The sequence below is a fragment of the Pinus tabuliformis genome, chromosome J, assembly GCF_031772625.1.
Source record: "Pinus tabuliformis cultivar Carrire ecotype Pingquan chromosome J, CPIR1, whole genome shotgun sequence".
NCBI lineage: Eukaryota > Viridiplantae > Streptophyta > Pinopsida > Pinales > Pinaceae > Pinus > Pinus tabuliformis.
Window position 1 is genome coordinate 944,724,395 of NC_142295.1, and position 15,006 is coordinate 944,739,400.

Here is a 15,006-nt window from a genome sequence, read left to right on the forward strand (position 1 = left end):
ACAACTTTCATGGCTGAGTGGGGATCGTACGCATACAATGTAATGCCATTCAGATTAAAGAATGCACTAGAGGTCTTCTCAAGGATTGTAATAGCTGCATTCCGGGACTACATTCATAAGTTTCTAGAAGTTTACATGGATGATTGGATAGTATACAGCCTACTGAAGAAGAATACAGCTTATTGAGAGTGATGTTCGAGAGGTGCACACAGTTGTAGATCTCCTTAAATTTAAAAAAATGTATTTTCACAGTCCCCTTTGGAACTCTACTGGGTCATATTGTCTGGAAAGATGGAGTCTGCATGGACCCCACCAAGGTAACAGTCATTGTCCACATGGAACCACCGTGCAACGTGAAACAACTAAGGGAAACTCTGGGCCATACGGGTTACTACAGATGGTTCATCAAGAACTACGCAGCCATAACAGCCCCGATGGAGAAATTACTAAGGAAGATGGAAGAATTTATCTGGACTCTGGACTGTCAAGAAGCACTGAATAAACTGAAAGAAATATTAGTAAGCGCCCCCATATTAATGTACCCCGACTAGAAAAATGTTGCACATACACATCGACTTGTTCGGGATAGCGCCAGGAGCGGTCTTAGCACAACCAAGAGAAATATGGACCATCCAGTATACTACGCTAGCAGAAAGCTCTCTACGGCGGAAAGGAACTACACAACAACAAAACGGGAAGCTTTGGCAATAGTCTACTCTCTCCAATAGTTCAGGCACTACCTACTGGGCACATCATTCAAATTCTTTACAGACAATTTCATGCTGAAGTACTTAGTAAACAAGCCGGTACTAGAAGGAAGAATATGCAGCTAGTTGTTACTATTCCAAGAATTCACGTTTGAAGTGGTTGTTAAACCAGGTAGATTAAATGTAGGGCCAGATCACCTGTCGCGCCTGGAAACAGGGGAGAATGATGGAGCAATAGACGATTGGTTACCCAATGCAGACCTATTCAAGATAAAATCCATTCTCGACCACCTAGAAGAGATTGCTACATTGCTAACAACAGGTCGTTGCCCAGAGGGATACACGGCAGCACTTAGTGCTTACAGAAGTATATTACTAGCTCATCGCGAGACACCTCTACAAAATGGGCTTCGATCAAGTCCTCAGACCTTGTGTCTTGCAGCATGAAAGAAAGGATGTCTTATGGGAGTGCCACGCAGAGTCGCGGGAGGCCACGTAGGAAGCAAGGCCACCGCAAGAAAGATACTACATACAGGCTTATGGTGACTCACTATCCATAAGGATTCTAAAGCATTTGCCAAAGAATGTGATGTCTGTCAAAGGGTCAGTAAGCCTTCCCGACATGATGAGTTATCGCTACACCCGGTCCATTCGAAGAAGATATTTTATAAGTGGGCAGTAGATATCATTGGGCCACTTTCTCCACCAATAAGACACTCGTGAGCCCGATACATAATTACAGCGACAGAATACCTCACAAGCTGGGCAGAGGTCACGCCAATGAAAGATTGCACAGTAGAAATTTCAACAAGATTCATTTTTGAAAATATTATTTCAAGGTTCGGATGCCCGAGGAGCCTCACAAGTGACTAGGGCACCCACTTTCTGAACGAAACGATTCAAGCTCTACTAACGACTTTTATGGTCCAGCATAATAAGAGTAGTCCTTATCATCTGCAAGCAAATGGCGTAGTAGAAGAATTTAATAAAATACTAGAGAAAGGGCTAACAAAAGTCATATCTACCAACCGGGACGACTGGGATGAGGGTATTCTAGCAACTCTATGAGCATATAGGAAAAATTTAAAAGACTCCATCAGAAAACTCCATTTCAGCTCATGTATGGCGGAGAGGTGGTAGTACCAGCAGAATTTATACTGCCCAACATGCTCATCTCAGAAGCTACAGGAATGACGAATAGCAGTGCCTTGTGGGACAGGTTGAGCCAACTGATGGAACTCAATGAAACCCGGTTCCCAGCAGAGTTCCATCAATCAGTCGAGCAAAGAAGACAAAATTCTTGGCACGATAGGCACATCAAGAAGAAATCATTTGAAGTCGGAGACCAAGTGCTCCTTTATGACAGCAAGTTCCTGAAGTTCCCAAGAAAACTACAAATGCACTGGTTAGGCCCATTTATAATCACAGAAATAAAAGAATCGGGCGTGGTTAGACTCACGCAACTGGATGGACTCCTACTGCAGGGATGGGTAAATGGCGCATGCCTGAAAATCTTTCGCAAGTAAAAAATAATATATATATATATATATATATATATTAGTACGAATAATAAGGTTGCGGCCATGTTTGGGATACCGCAACCCATCTTTGGTTGGGGGGGTAGTGTCAACGGTCATGTAAGTAGGCCAAGTCACCAGAGTTTGGGTAGTGTCAAAGTTCGCATTGGTAGGCCCAGTTAGTAGATACAGTAGCCACACATGTCATCCTTGTCAGCAGAATACACATAGTTCCGCACCTTTTCCAGAATTGATGGCCGTAGAAGTACCCGTCCCATCCACCATACCAGTAGTTATTTCCCAATTAAGTAACCAATAAGGCAACTCTCAAGATAGGGTTGCAAAATATTTCTCGTTAAGCATAGAATTAGTTAATAAATAAACCCATCACAAAAAAATAAAGATGCCATGCAGCCCACTCTATACTTTCCAGACCATGTCATCGTTGTCACATACAAGTCAGACGATGACGGCAAGATATAGCTAAAATACATAGAAAGGTCGCTGGAGTAATTAGTTGATTAAAGCCTCGTCAGTCAGGGGACGTCGTGTTAGAGTTGGCTACATAAACCGTAGGAGGATGCAAGGAACGCTAGAATTTCAAATCACAGAAGAATTCCAGGATCACTCTAAAGAACAGGGGCAGAAGAAGAGAAGCAAGAAACCTCCAGTACAGATAGTTTACCGCAGAAGAGAAGCAATGGTGAAAGGAATAATATCAGTCCCACAAAATGCTCTTGATGCACGAATTGAAGCAGTGGATGATCTATATGGGAAGTATGACAGGTCGAATCTGATCGACAATGACTTCACAGATGGATTCCAGTTTCCAGCCATGAAGAGGGAGGTGTATGCGGAAGAATTTCAAAGGGAGGATGGCACCAGGGCCTCCAGAATCAGAGATGAGTTTAGGGGGATACAGAGGTCCACGCTATTCCACTTGCAAAGTTTTCCCATATGCAGCACCCAATTTGCCGCCATGCAGTGCACAAAATTACTAGAAAGCAGGATGCATGGTGGGTCGCTATGGTTGGACAAGAAATACCCCATTCATGTCGAGGATATAAATCGACTCACTAGCTTGGAAGAGATTTGGAATGTAGTTAGCACAGCTTTCCAGGCCAGGGTCAAGTGGGGAAAGAAGCAGATGGAGGACAACATCTACGCCAGATACGGGATGGAGCGAGGAGGGAGGGGCGCGAAGCTGGACAAAATCAACAAGGATAATATCAAGTTTCCTTGTTATCTTATCACAAGCAAAACAATGATGCATTTCATGAGGAACGAGTGCACCTTGGACATCATTTCAATTGCGGAACACTGCTTCCAAGGAGAAGTACTCAACTAGTCAGCCTTCGTGCTCAATGAACTATTCAAGGCTTGTGAAGATTCTACGGGAGGAGCACTAGCTTTATGTTCAGGTAATTGGTAATGGCACTAGCAATTTGGAAATGGAGGCCACCACCAGAAAGGAAAATGGCAACCATTACTGAAGACCAGCCAATTACGCTCAGGTATGAACTGTGGAAGGCATCGGGGGATCCCAACACAAAGGAGATCAACGAGAGAGCTTTCAAGAGCTGGTATGAGTAGATGGTGGACATCATTTAGTCCACTGAAAGGATACCCAAGGCTCTCTTGGATGAATTCTTAGGCAAGCTCTGGTTTGGCACCTCCCACGTGCACACTTACCTAAGACCGTGGTGTGTCAACCCAAGCACATTCAAATTGAGGCCGCAGAGGTTTAGCCTGACAGAGGAAGCATTACACAGAGAAGTGGAGTCCTCACCAGGAGTGGCCTAGAAGGTAAGGGAAGGTAAACCCAAGTACCTTTTCAAAGCCCTGATGCCACGAGACCGAGAGGGAGATGGGGCAGAAAGAAATCAAAAGTGGGTTGCCAATGAAGTACTCTAGCTGATGCTGCTCCAAATGGAAGAGAAAATGTTTGAATTAATAAGGACGATCGCCAGCTTCGAGCTAGGTGAGAGTGACTATCCTAAGCACCTTCAAGGTTCCACCATGCTTTCCCCCATTATAACTCCACCACTCGCTATGGCGCTTCCCTCAGGCATAACTCAGGCTCCCTCCCGAATGACGATCCCCAAACCGCAGAAAAATGAGTCATTTGAACCCCACAGGTCAAAATGTCACCTACTAAAAAGCCGAAAATTAACCCACCAGCTCCAGTCATCATCCTCACTATTGATGTCGAGCAGCCAATTCCCACAACCACCATAGTCGAGGAGATCCCTACCACTACATCCACCACAACATAGCCGTCACGGGAGTCATCCCCACAAACCACTTCCACTTCTGCGACCCTGTCCGAGATCCTCTTGTTCGACCACTGAAGGACTACTGCAGAAGTAGAAGTCCAATCAGTTGGTCGGACAGAGGGCACCACCTAGACCATGGGAATGCCACTAGCATATAGTACATTACCAATGCTTGGGTTGCAGTCCCTCTAAACCCTAGCAACACTCTAGCCACACCACAGTTCACTCCACCATCCTAGCAAGAACACTCACCCGCCTCCCATTCAGATAAGTCCATTGAAGCGGCCTACCCCTACAACAGTGATTCCTGGTACCAAGCACAATGCAGGCTGATACACTCCACTGGTCATCGGCCCAATTATTTTCTTTTATTCAACAAGCAGCTCACAAGGCCGAGAGCCTACACAAATACCTAGCTAAAGAACATGAGCAGCAGAGAAAGCAGTTGCACATAGTGACGGAGGAGCAATATCGCCTACAGGAAGAAAACACAGGATTGCAAGCCCATGTGGATCAGATTACACAACGGTTTCAATTAATATGGACAACCGTCACCGAGGCCAACACTAAAGCACCGGCGGACATGGCCGCATGCACGTTGATCGACTGCTGCAATCACATACAGACGGCATGAACTCTCCTAGCAACCACCAATGTTGAGATGAGGCGAAAGCTAGAGATGGTAAGGTTCGCACTACCAAATCTCGTGGAAATCTACACACGAACGGTTGAAGGAAAGGTCAGGAAACTGGAAATGAAGAAGAAAGCCTTGGCCGAAGCCCTCACCGACGGATACGCCCTAATGGGCAAGGTCCATGACTAGTCAGACAGTTTATTACTAAATAACCACCAGGTTTACCCGCTTAGAGACAGATTCAGTCACTTTTTGCTAGCACAAGGGATTGTACAAACCATACTCAGCTGCAGAAAATCAATGAGAAAATCGACATCCTCCAGGCCCAAGTTAACAGCATTGAGGAGGAGTCATCAAGGACGAAATGGATAATCTGAGACTTGTGGCCCCCGGTTCATATGCAAGTTCTACTCCTGAAAGAGGCATGCAACTCTAGGGGCCAGCAATGGGATGACCTGCAGAGACAGCGGCAAACAAACCTAACATCGCAATCGACTGAGGCGTTCACTCAAGGCGCTGATGCATTCCTTGCCAACTGGGACCTAGCCATTTAAAGATATAGTGAGTTCAGGCAGCAAACAACAACCTCAGTCCTAGATTTGGAGCCTTCATTTGGAACGGAGGAGCCACAAGGGAAAGAAAGGGCCACAGGAAAAAATTCCATGCTGCAAGCCAGGACTGAGACAGAAGAGGCACCTACTCCGCAAGCAAGGATCGAAGTAGCATAAGTGTTGGCACAACAGACAATAGAGACAACGCCAGTAGTAATGCAGTCACCACCTGTAGAGCACATGGAAGTAACAGCAGGACCACTAGAGGTCGAAATGACTTGACTCGGGGACGAGTCAAGAAATTGTGGTCAAGGCCTATTGGGGCCTTCATTTAATTTTGAATGATTTTGACCAGTTTTGACTGACTGAAGGGCGGGAAAGAGACAGATGGCAACAACGGTTGGGTGGCAGAACGAATAGTTGTGGAGGAATGGCGGAAAGGTGGCAGCGGAAGGCAAAGGCAGCCGATGAGACGGGAAGGCACAGAAGCAGCCAAGAGAGAAAACAGCCGAGCGAGAACTGGAAATGCAGGCAACTGGGAAGGACATAAAAGGGGAAGACCAGAGAGGAAGACGGTTGTTGTTGAACCCACTAGAGGAAGAAGGAGTCGGTTGCAAAATAAATGCATAGTAGCAGAGGCTGAATGAGAGAGTGTTGGGATCCGAGGGACTTGGTTGCAGAACTGATCTAACCCGAGCGACTGAGCCAGGTATTTTATGTAATGCTTATGGCGAACACTAGATTATGATGTATTTTTTTATGTTAAGTGAATAGAACACTGAGTTGATGGTTGTTGTGACTTTTAACATATTAAGCATCATGTTTAGTGGGTCCATTAAAATTTAAATAGTCTATCTGTTGCATGTAGATGGTAATTCATAAATTGATGCAAGGATGTTGTTGGTTCTGTGTTCTTTATAATGGATTTATGCATATGATTTAAGTATATTGTTATCTATGTTTCACATATCATGGATATGTATGTGTATGATCACCTGTGCCCGGTTGATATTCCCTCGACCCTATGCTAAAACCTTCTCCCTTTTGGTCACGGCACGCCTCAGGTGAGACTCCTTGCCCTTCAAGGTGAGGTGAAAATGTTCGTGTTGTCCTAGACTATAGCGGACCACTGTTGGCCCCCTGTTCCTGAACCCAGGGTCTTTTCCCTGATGAATCTTTCGAGCCAACATCTTATCAAGGTCATGGTCACCATCTTGTGCTTGATTCTTGAGCTCTTCATTTTCCCTATTCAATCTGCTTATCTCTTATAGGAAAGCTACAAGTTTTGCCTTGAGATCTTAATTTTCTTCATCTTCTAGGTCCTACTTGGTCTTGATGTCTTCACTCTTGTTTTCAGCTTCCTTTATTGGTTCTATATTTCCTTATTTCTTTACATCATATTCTTGACTAGAGGTCATGGTCAATGCTCCTTTTGAGTGAATATTTTGAAGTTTGTCCCACATATCTTTTGTTGTTGGATTATTGGGGCCTGACCCAGGTTCGAAGTTAATTAACCAAACAAATCCTGGTACTACTGGCCCTTTCGGAAACAGTCCGCCGAGCGCAGACTGGGGTCTCACCCGAAGTAGTATGGGAGAGTGCTAGAACCAGGTTTCGGCATCCTTGAGATGTCTGATGAGTTTTGACTGGTCCTTTGTTTGTTCCTTCATGCAGGTGGCTTTGCGCACCTTCCATTCCTTGCAGCCTGATACCCTGCCTTCGTGTAGCCCTAACCAGGGGTTGTGCCGCATTCTACGCTATATTACCCGAGACCTTATTTATCTTGCAATATTAGTTAAGCCCCTTTGCATACTTAAATGTCTTAAGTTATACTTAACAATACAAAACATTCATACAGGTTCGCGCAATAAACAAACAATATACTTGAAAATCATATCCAATCATGCATTAAACCAGGAAAAGATACACAAAATTATAGCAAAACTTCTCTTTATTGATTCTCCAATAGTTACAGACTCAACCCACCCTGCACACTCAGTTGCAGGGGTTCGCGCACTTAACTGCGGACTACTAGGCCTCTACGCACCTAGCTGCAGGGATCCACGCACTTAGCTATGGACTACTAGGCCTCTACGCACTCAGCTACAGAGCCTTCTCCTACTCTACTACCCATAGACACACTTCACACTTCGACTCAATCACTTAGACTTCTCATGCTTCTATTATATTCGTTATTTCCCTTTTCTACACTTAGAGCCTCGCTCTATTTATACAATTCCATGGTCCGTTGACCATGGGTAGGTCTATCCAGCCGACATTACATTACAAAACTAGGGCAGACAACACTCTGACTCTATCATACTTTTGCGGCCCGTGTCTGCAATTCGCAGAGCTTTTACAACAAGACTTGCTCAAAACATGGGCTTTAAGCCCCACAACATGCATTGGGGGGATTCCATGCCCAACAGGGCCCCAACACAAACATTGTGACTCGCCCTCGAGTCACTTTGTTGGCACGAAGATCTTTGCGTGGAGTCCCTCCAACTGTTCTCGAACTGCAGCAAGGTCAGCAGCACACTGAGCTACTGCTTGTTGGATCTATTGCATACGTTATTCTAAGACCTCTGTGTCAGAGCTACTTCTCTACATCTATGTCGGTATCCCTTGCATTTGTTTATAGTCCTACGCCTTTGTCTAGATCCTTGGAGCACGAAGACTGTGCTTTTGTCGGTTAGTCAGATAGTCGGGCCACCCATGTAGGGTCTTAAGAAGTCACTATTCACTTTGCTTAGGAAAGGCTCTCCATTTAGTTTGACTAGCTGTATCGTGCCTCCATTTGTGACCTCCTTAACAATGTATGGTCCCAGCCAATGCATTCTGAACTTTCCCGAGAATTTATCAAACTTACTGTCATACAGCAACACTAAATCATTTACCTTGAAGGTCTGCAACTTAATATGGCGATCGTGTTAGGCCTTCTCATGTTGCTTTTGCACCTGTTGATGAAAGCTAGCCAGGAACCGTTCCTCCTCAAGTTCTTCCAACTGTGCAAGTCTTTCTTCCAAGGCTTTGCAGTCCGTCATACCTGTGAGCGTTGCTATGCACAGACTAGGGACAATATACTCCATTGGCATGACAGCTTCCACACCATAAACTAACTGGAAAGGTGTCTGTCCCATCAGTTTCTTGCATGTTGTCCTATAAGCCCATAGTACTGCAAGTACACGCAGGTCCCAATTTCTCCGCTGCACGTTGCATACTTTGGTGAGCATAGTCTCCAGTATTTTGTTGAATGCTTCTACTGTCCCATTGGCTTGTGGGTGATACGGTGTGATTTTCTGATGATACACCTAGAACTCTTTTGTTAGCACGCTGATGGTTTCATTCAGGAAATGTGTACCACGATCACTCATTAAGATTTTTGGACAGCCAAATCAAGTCAACACGTGTTCAAACAAAAACTTCGCAGTCGTGGCAGTCATGCAGTCTTTGACCAGCTACATTTCTGCCCAACACGTCAGGTACTCTGTCGCGGTGATAATGTATTGCATGCCCATTTTTCCCTAAGGTTTGATAGGTCCTACAAAGTCGATTTCCCTTTTTTCGAAGGGTTGTAGTGTCATTTTTGGATTCAAAGGCAGCTCTTCCTTACAATGTGCTTTTGAATCCTGGTGAAGGGTTGGCCATCACAAACCTGTGTGGAGAATATTTTGTGCGGTCGCTCGTCCTGCATAGTGTCCTCCTGTAGCGCCACCATGCACTTCCGCAAGGTTCTGACTTCGTTCAAATTCGGGTACGTACCTTCGTAGTATCTCATCAATCCCCATTTTGTACAAGTGTTGTGCGATGACAGAAAAGTCAGTCGCGCTTACCACCAGTTCCTTATTTTGCTGGACAAAGTATTCCTTCGACGTAGTTCCTGTTGTCAGAAAGTGGATGATATCTTCAAAGTGTCCGTCCACTACGTGCACAGTAAAGAGTTGTGCGTCAGATAATCCTTCCTCCAAACTAGTAGATTCCTCACCCGTCTCAATATGCGATAAGTGATCTAGACCTGCATTCAGGCATCCAGGCTTTACCACGACCTCAAAGTCATATTCATGGAACAAGAAGAGCCACCGACATATGCGCCTCCCCCCAACACAAGCTTATTGACCAAGTATTTTAGTGTCAAATGGTCTGTATACATCTTGAAATGTCCTCCTAGCAAATAGTGTCGATATTTTTGGAGCATGTACACCATAGCCAACCCCTCGTGTTTAGATGTGGAATAATTCTTTTTTGCTTTGGAAAATTTGTGACTTGCAAATGTGATAGGTTGATCGAAGCCATCTCCACCCTCTTGCATTAGCACCACTCCCGGCACTATGCATGATGCATCAACATGGACATGAAACTCCACATCCTATTTTGAGAAGACCAGGATTGGGGCGGAGGCAAATTTCTCTTTTAGTAGCTCCAGGCTCTTCATGCATTCATCACTCCAGCAGAACGTGACATCCTTTTTCAACAGTTTCTCCATTAGCATGGTGATCTGGGCATAGCTTTTGATGAACTTCCTGTAGTACCCCGTATGTCCCAAGGTAGCGCGCAACTATTTAACACTGCAATCTTCGCGAGGTCTACCATGAGTCCCTGTTTGTAGACCTCGTGTCCCAATAGGTTCCCAAAGGGAACGAGGAACATCCAATTTTTAAGGTTCGGCATGATTTGGTGTCATTGGCAAGTATCTAGCATCAAGCGTAAGTTTGCTACGTGGTGCTTAACCAATCCAAATACAGTCCAATCATCCAGATATACCTCTAGGAACTTGTGGATATATTCTTTGAATGCGGCAACAACTATGCGCAAAAAGATGGCTGGCGCATTCTTTAACCCAAACAGCATGACGGTGTATTGAAAGCAACCCCACTCGGTCGCGAAGGTGGTCTTGCTCCTGTCTTCTGGCGCGATTTTGATCTGGTGGTACCCTAAGAACCAATCAGTGAATGAATATGCTTCTTACCGCCAACATGTTCCAATACTTCATCTGTGAACGGGGTCGGGAATGGGTTGTGCACACATGCATCATTCAATTTCCTGAGGTCCACGCATATTATTATCTCGTCCTTCTGCTTCTTCTCCTACACTACCATAGGGCTTACCCAGTAGGATTCTTCCACCGGCTCAATAATTCTGACTGCGAGCATTTTGTCTAATTCTATGTGGACCTTTTCCTTGTACTTCGGATTCAAGTAGTAAGGCCTCTGCTTAACCAGTTTCACGTTGGGTTTTAGGGTGATCTTCATCATCCCTAAATCACCAACGATCCCCTTTAATTCCATAATCTTGGTCGGGAATAAGTCGTGGTACTTATGAAGTAACTCAGTGACCTTATCCACTGTGGCATCATCCCAGTAGTTGTCGAGCATTGCATACTTTGGTTCGGCCTCCGTACCAATGTTTACCTGCTTTGTTTTTACCAACATGGTAATGTCAGGGTCTTCAATCAATGGTCCTTGAACCTCGCGATAGGCTTCAATTTCTGGAATGCTAACTTTTTGCGGATTTTTGTCGTCTTCTTCAATGTTAATGTTGTAACACTCCAGCGCGCAGCTCAGTTGGGTCACTCATTCAGGCTGAAACACTTCCATTGGTTCCTTGGGTATTTTAAACATAGCAGCTTTTACTACTTGTAGCGCATCATCAATAGTATCCCACCAACGATCCTCAAACGTGAAGGCTAACAGGAATCCTCCGCGCATGATATTCCATTTGTTCGTGCCATGGAAGAGCTTCGTCTCTATATACCAATTCATGGGTATAATATCCAGGGTATGACAGAATAGGTGTAGCCACTCAGGATGTGGCTCTTCCCCATAGACCTTTGTCCATTTTACGAGGTGTGCACGTGGATCATCTCGTTCGTCATACTTGTCTTTCAATCGCATCTTAGGCTTCCCAAACCGCATGTGCATCATCCTTCTGCATTCGTGCCACTCCTCAAAACTTTGTTGGTGCGTACCCCACCATCTTGCGAGCGTAGCTCACAGTACCCATTTCAGAGCATCGAAACGCTGATATTCTAGTACTTCCCTTTCAAATTTGTTCAGGAAATCATACACCTCACCTAACCCGTTGTACATAGGTAGATCTCTTACCTCTGTTGCTATGCCGTGCAGCGACCTTGTCATCATGTTACAGTTGAGCATGGTTACCTCGTGTAACCGATTCTGCCATCGCTCTATCTCCTCATCAGAATCTGATGTGTAGGATCTTTCGTACTCCCACGAGATTGGGCCATCCGTAGTTGGATTTACCTAGTCCTACTCCCACACGGTTATTTTGTAGATACAATCCAATTCATCATTGTTGTCGTAGTCGCGCACTGGCTCTGTGTAGCATGATCCTTTTTCAGGGTCTAAAGGTACCACTACGCACAGTGACTTTTTCTCAAAGATCATCTTGCGCTTCTTTAGATTTATTACTCCATTCATGTCACTGGCCCAATCTATTCCTAATAGCGCGAAGTAGGGATTGTTGTTATCAACAATCTCTATCACTTTGAAATCTGCTAGCGCACTAGCTCCTTTGATATCTATTGTGATTCCCTGCAATCTCCCCATAGGTATGATCCTTTGTTGGTTCGCCATTCGCAGTTGGATAGGAGACCATTGCAACGTAGGCCTGCCCATGCGCTCCCATGTCTGTTTTGGCAGGATGTTCGCGTCTGATCCTAGATCCAGAATCACTTGATCCATCTCGTATTCCCCAATCTGTGTAGTCAATCTCATCTCCCTTTCTGTTCGCGTCATGTGCTTCCCGAGCTTCCAGACTACACGCAGTTCTCCTGGCGTGGTCCCAGCACATCTAGTTATGAGTTCTTGCAGCCCCTTTACATCCTTATTGTCACGCAGCAACTTCATGCATGTCTATGAGAACATAGTGAGCATCAATGGGTCCATTTCTAGCTCTAGTCTTTATTTACTCCCTGAAGTGGAGGCATCATCGAAGCTCCTCTTAGATTCCATGAAGGTCTCCTTAGCACACTCCAAATCAAATTCTATTTCCTTCGTTGGAGCCTTGCGAACCTAGGTACTTTCTTTAAGTTGCTTGCCTTTGTCATCCCCTATCGTAATACCACTCCGGAGCACAATATTTACATTAGGGTCTGCCTCCTGCAGCTCGGACCTCATCATTTGCAGGTTTTGAGTCGAGGGAGGCTGGAGTGCTCCTTTATCGCGCAACCTCGTTATCAGTGTGGGACAGTCCTCTGTCTCATGATCAAACTGCGTACAATATAAGCATGATGGTCTCGTTGGATTTGTACAATCGCGGGCATAATGCCCTAGCCCTCCACAATTGTAACATATCAGTTGTCCGCAACTTCTTCCTAGTCCCATTCCACCTCGGCCTCGTCTGCACCCCTGAAATCCAGTGCACGCCATTCCTGCATTTTGCTCAAGGGCCTGTGTTTCGGCTTGAATTCTGTAGGTAGGAGACCAATCCATCATCAGCTCATAACTTCTACAGGTGCACTCATCATGGCCTACTGACATGCAGAAATTATAGAACAACTGTTGGGAATTCTATGTATACTTCTGTAATATATGGAAGTTATCTGTAGCATGCTTTCCTCCTATCTGACAAATCGTGCACCATAATGTAGGTGTCGCGCTTGGTCCTACTTATGCCTCTGGTCTTAATGGCATTGGTCCTCCTCCCACGAGGTAATTTGTGAACACAGGGCAGTGGTCCTTGTCATGCCTCTGGCCCTTGCACTTTACACACCATACCTCGTCGCGCACTTCTGGATGAACGTCCTGTCTTCTTTCAAACTCTACATCTCAAGGCACAAGTTTTTCAACTACGCATGAATCTGCTGGACTCCCAAGTTAGGATCTAGTATCAGAGTCTCATGCAATCTCATCACGACCTCCAAAGCCTCAGCCTGAGTGGTTAACCTTTGTTGCGATAGCGTGTTACGTAGATGCGGTGTTAACGAGGCTACAAACCATTCACAGTGTTGCCCATCTATTAAGGTCATGTTCGCTTCGCAAATTGTGCACTTCAGTCTTTGATCCAACTCCCACAGGATTTTGCCTGGTAGCATTGTGATTTCCTTGAATCCAATGATCGATTGTGCCTCCAATTTTGGTCTGCTAAATTCCTTGTTTAGCATAGCTTGGATATCTGTTATCCCTGCATTCGAATTGTCATTGGAATGCTTAATGTACCAGTTCAATGCACGATCTTGCAGAGCACTGACCGACGTTGCCTTCTTTATATTGCCGTCCGTGACACCCTGTGCTTCCCATACAGCTTTTACCACGAACCAAAATTGGTCTGGATCTTCATTCCCTACTCCTTTGAACACTGGTAGCTTTATCGCGCTAGCCATACTTCTTCACGGTGGTGGCGGAGGTGGTATGGGAAAAGTTGGGGGTGAAGACGGTGAAACTGGTGGTGGCATGGGTGGGGCTGGTATGCACGGAATTCTCTGCCTTATCAAAATGATTGTACTTCTTGGCGAGACCTTCATGAGTTCTTCTTCACCTTCTCACAGAGGGGAAATCAAGGGGTTAGTCTCTAGTTCTGTGCTACCTTGGTTTTTGTAGATTCTTCCACTTTGAGTAGCCCCAAACATCAATTTATTCGCATAACCCGCTTTTCACACAGTAGCATTTTAATCCAAGTGTTCAAATATTTCACGTACTTACCTCGCAGTCCCTTGAGGAAGCATCATTGTGCCTCGCTATATCTAACTGAAGTATCTACCACAAATTCGGTGATGAATCCTTCTATGATTCGATTGAGCTAGTGATCGACAGTGCGCGCGATCTTATCTTCCGATGCTTCCAGTCTACGCACCAATTTTGGAGTCCACACAATAGGTTTTTCGAGTTTACACCTTCCTTGGCTATCTGCTAGCTTCGCGATCCATTCGTACAACTCAATAGGGAAGGATGCAAAGAAAATTTCATGGATCTCTATATACAAGTAGCAATCTAACCACTTTTCCTTTGATAGTCACAGATTCCTGTTTTCCTATGCCGCGAACTTGTGAATCTTTCTGTCCAACCACTCTTCAATTCCTTTCTTTGTCGGATTCTAGTGATACGACATCGGACATCTCTATGCAGATCTCAATCCCAGCAACAGAACCATTTGTTGGCTTATTGGGGCCTGATCCAGGTTCGGAGTTAATTAGCCAAACAAATCCTGGTACTACTTTCCCTTTCGACAACAATCCGCGGAGTGCAAACAGAGGTCTCACTCGAACTAGTATGGGAGGGTGCTAGAACTAGTTTTCCACACCCTGGAGATGTTTGATGAGTTTAGACTGGTCCTTTATTTGTTCCTTCGCATAGGTGGCTTTGT